Below are 4,626 nucleotides of genomic sequence, written 5' to 3' on the forward strand. Positions count from 1 at the left end.
GCGGGGGTCTTCTGCTTAAAAAAAAAAATCACTTGGCAAGGGATCAGCCTGCAATTTTCAACACTTCTATACGATTGCTGCATGTGTACGGCCCCCCCGGGGGGAGAGGTGGGCAGGGGGTGTGAGTGAGGCGGGCATGAGATGAGCTCGGGCTTGATGCCAACACAGCGCACTGAAGTGTGCGTGACGGTGGCCATGCCTGATTTGAAAAGCCTGCTCCGAGGAGACAGCAAGGAGGCAGGACAGTTTGGGAGTCGAGTGTCATGCAGAGGTGCAGAGAGGACAGGAGAGAAAAGCAGAGGAGGGGAGGAGGGAGGGAGAAAGGGAGGGAGGGAGGGAGGGAGGGAGGGACAGGCAGGCTTGGATGGGTAAAGAGATGTTGGAGGTGCCAGAACGACACATAAGATCCAAATGCTACATTCATGGTAGCACATGCAGCAGAACATGAGGAATGTGTCTCTACAATCCTACACCTGGACTAACGTATGGTCAGGTCGTATATACCACTACATATGCCTCTAGTTAATTAGCTATAAGGATATCTTTGCAAGTGAAAGCAATACTTCTCATTTTGAGAGTCATAAGAATATTATTATATTACATTAGATTACGTGATATATATTACATATATGTTATTACATTATAAGATGTCTTTTATTTGTTTAAGTAATTTATTGAGTAAAATTATATTGCAATATTTGCAGATTTGTATATTGTTTGAAGGGAAATGCTTAAATCAATTCTGCCAATTATCAAGAGATAATTGTACTTAATAAAAATATTTAAAACCAATAAAAGCCATCTGGAAATAAAGTTCAGTCAGTTTATAATATTCTTCCAAGCCTCAAAATGAGAATTATTAGACATTTACACTAGATTTAAGATGTTTTCACATGCCAAGACCTAAATGGATTTTTTTTTTGCAGTGTTAATACCACAAACCTTTCCTTGAACACCTTTCCTTGAGCCTAATATTTTCAGCGATTTTGTAGAAAAGGGGACCAATATTCTTCAAGGCAACCGGCTCGTTCCACACAAGTACATCTATGGATGTATGCAGTGCTGTATCACCTAGGATTTCAGGCCGGTGAAGAAACGGTCCACTGATCTGCAGGGAAGGAAACTTCTGAGGCAGTGACCTTCTGATCTTCTCCCTGCTCCCATTACAAACACTGTCAGAGAGGAAATGGGAGAAACCATGCTTGAAAGATAGTTCAAACCAATAAACCTAGCACCAATATTTAAATGTACACAGAACAGTAAATTTGCTGTGTGGGAGGTCATGGTAAGGGCTTGCATGTTCCACCTTGGAAATGGAAGGGTTTAGTATTTCCTCCCTGGCCATTAAGACATTCTCCGTGTTTGGGGGAGGGGGTGGTCTTGAAGGTACGCTTTCAGAACAGATACATTCCTAAGGGCGCTTCAACCTCATTCTCCTCTTCATCTAAAACTGCACTATAAAGGCCAAAGGGCACAACCGTGACCGGTGTGTTACCCAACGGTGTTACCGCTCTTGGGCAGAGGAGCGGAGACATGGCATGTCAACGTGTTTTCCTCCAGGGTTCAAAAGATGGATTAAAACCGACTTTACGTGTTGACAAATCACAGGTTAGAATGGAAACTGCAAACGAGTAACGGGAGGGTCTTTTGTATGGTGTTGTTACTCAAAGCCATGACTAATCCATTGAATGAGCCCTCTTTTCTTACAAAAAAAAATGGGCTCTGAAGCCGGACTAAGTCCAGACGTCTGCCGTGCGGCTGTGCGGGAGAAGGACGGATGTACACCAGGTCTTCTGCGGTCGTTTAACTGGGCTCAGAAAGCTGTTTACAAGTCTCCATCCACCATTACTCCACCCTCCCCACCCCCACCCCCCTCTATCTCATCTGAGTGCAGGGGCTTGTTTACGCGGCTAGTGGAGTGTGACTGAGCAGGATTCCCACAGCTGTTGGGGGTGCTGGGATCCTGAGTCCGCAGTGGCACTGGTGCGTGAAAGGCTGGGGTGGGGTTGGGTGGGGGATGGGGGGGTTGGCTGGTGTACCTGCAGTGCAGATTTGAGCCTTAGTGTCACCCTGTTGCTGCCCCACCGGTTTAATTACCAGCGGTGGCCTAGTGGAGCTACGTCAGCAGAGGAAGACGGGGTGAAATCTCCCAGCCTCACCCCTCACGCGCCTTACCACGCCCCTCCGAGAGGCACACCGGCCTGCGGGGACTGCAAAAAAACCACACCCGCCACCTTTAAACCTCCGACGGCGGCTTGTGCGAGCAAACAACGAATGAGGACCTTGTAAAAGCGCGACAGATAAATAAGCAAACAAATAAACACGGGAACATCAACGTGGTTGTTTACTGTTTACTATGCAAGATGACTTACTGTAACACTCAGGCCAAAATCCAGACGCTGCCTTGTCTTCCGCAGAGGACCGCAGGTGAGATGTTTGCATAAGTAGGACCTTCTGCAACATTATGTTCACGGCTATACGGGCCACGGGAGGGGAAGAGTGGGGGGTATGAGACACGGAGGGGCACGGTTACCCAGAGTGCCCGTGCAGATATCCGCTCGGCAGTGCGGCTCCTGGGAGACGGAGCCGGGGGGGGGGGGGGGTCCTGTCAGCAGAGTCATATCTCCTGAGTGCAGGTTCAGTGTGTTAGTGATGGAAGTGCTCCGGGCCATGAGGGGGGGAATTACCGGGTGCACTGACATGAGACACCTTACCAACCACAACCAGCACTGAATAAAAACCTAATGTGTAGCCCGTGGCTAAATGTTGAGAAAAATCAAAACAAGTGCCTCAGTGTGATAAGCCATGAACGCAACCTTCTTCCTGACCTCAGAAGAAAAGGAGACCTAGCAAAGACCACAGCCAACCATTCCGAGCTACTGCATCTGATTAATATTTAATCCAGCCCAGAACATATAAGCTGCAACACCCCCATCTCCACCAGCCAAAAAAACCCGTCCGCAACCCATCGCGAGGTGCCTCTGCGTGAGGAGGTTATCTGTCTGCCGGCTGTGTTGTGAATCACTGACCGGCAGAAGTGTAGGGTGCCAAGGTTTCCTCTCATTATCACACAGAAAGGAACCGAAACACAGCCTGATCCAGCCAGCAAAATCAATCATTCATATCCACAAGTCTGTACCACCACTGAATTAGCTCTGTCTGTTCAGCTGAAGTAAGGAATAAAATGTATTCTTAAATCTGCTTACCTAGGCCTGCACCAACACTGCCTCACACTGCGGATATAATCAGATAAACTGCACAAACTTTATATTTCCACAAGACAGAAGGGACACGGGCAGTTCATTTGAATATATTAAGCCGGACCTTTCTACATGCGCTATGTTTTCATTACTGAGGTGTCAATCCTGATGAACATTCAAAAGAATATTACGACACATCTTGTCTTGACGAAAATGGTTTAAAACCAATCGGATCTTTTGCACTCCACATGGTCTGTTGAACCTTGTGGGCCACATATTAACAGGAAGGGGGAAAGATCTAAGAGCTGGTGCTCACCTAGAAGAACGTCAGGATTTTGCCAGGCAGATGGGCTGTGGTGCGCTGGTGCTGCTCTAATGGTGACAACAGTGTAATGACTTCTACGCTGCACTGGATAGAGACACAGGAGCCCTTGTTTACATCAACCCACAGTGCTCAGTCAGATGGAACCCAGGGTCCAGGTCACTGATGGGTCTAAACTAATATTAAACGAGTTAGTGCGACTGGGGCCGCAGCCTGGCGTGTCACGTGAAACCTTGCGCTCTGCTTGCCGTCGCCCTCCGTCACGCTGGTGGGACCCGACAGAGCTGCGTATGGTCCGCTGTGCAGTTTTGGCCTCTGCTCATTATCATAACGACATAGGCCGGGTCCTCCGTCATATCAAAGGAAGCTCGGCAGTGGAGACCCTCCGTCTCTTGTTTTCTAAGCTCCAGCTGGTGCGCGCGCTTCACTGTCACTTTTAGTGACCGCTCGTGTTCAGATGTGGCTTGACGGGTCGCTCTAATTCGAAGATTTTTTTTTTACCTGCAGTGTGAATGCAATTTGGATGTACATGCATGTACAAAATTGGTCTGATTTTTGCAGCCTGCTCTTTGGTGGACGCTGTCATGGGGGGATACATTATGCACATGCAGGCTTTTGAGTGCGTGAGTGGAGAGCACCCAGGATTGTCGTCAGCTGAAGACATATTTGGAATTTGCATATTCATTTCATCTCATTTTTTCACCTCTATGGAAAGTAAACCATCACACTCTCCACCAGTCCATGTTAGTCATTCACTCTCAATTAGAAAGCGGGAGAGTTAGTGGTTTGTATAGACCAACAGTATATTAAGGCCGCCGTATAATGTAATCAGCTTTGCCACTGAAAAAGCTCAGTTCGTTCAGACTCCCTCCGCTGATTGTGCAAATAAATGCTTCATTTAACTCGGTGCCTTTCACAGGAATACAGTGCAATTACTGCAAGCATCTATTACAGACTAAACAAGACGAGCGTCTCACTGCTGCATCTTTTCAATCACTGGATTTATCAAAAATGGCAAATTGAGCAGAATAAACAGGCATGAGCCACGTCGGCAATGGCTCCCAGGAGACATCTTTGACTTAGCGGGTCTTTACACTGTTTCCA

General features: G+C 47.5%; 1 long non-coding RNA gene across 1 annotated transcript; it reads right to left on the reverse strand.

Annotated features, from left to right (window-relative positions):
* Nucleotides 1–2,046: 2,046 nt before the first annotated feature.
* LOC143497231 (uncharacterized) lies at nucleotides 2,047–3,835 on the reverse strand. Its single transcript, XR_013125754.1, has 3 exons — nucleotides 3,517–3,835; nucleotides 2,373–2,474; nucleotides 2,047–2,210 (listed from the first exon to the last, which is right to left on the reverse strand). It is a non-coding gene; the product is annotated as an uncharacterized LOC143497231 (long non-coding RNA).
* Between the last annotated feature and the right edge of the window lie 791 nt (nucleotides 3,836–4,626).

This window comes from Brachyhypopomus gauderio, unplaced genomic scaffold (genome assembly GCF_052324685.1).
Source record: "Brachyhypopomus gauderio isolate BG-103 unplaced genomic scaffold, BGAUD_0.2 sc104, whole genome shotgun sequence".
Lineage (NCBI taxonomy): Eukaryota > Metazoa > Chordata > Actinopteri > Gymnotiformes > Hypopomidae > Brachyhypopomus > Brachyhypopomus gauderio.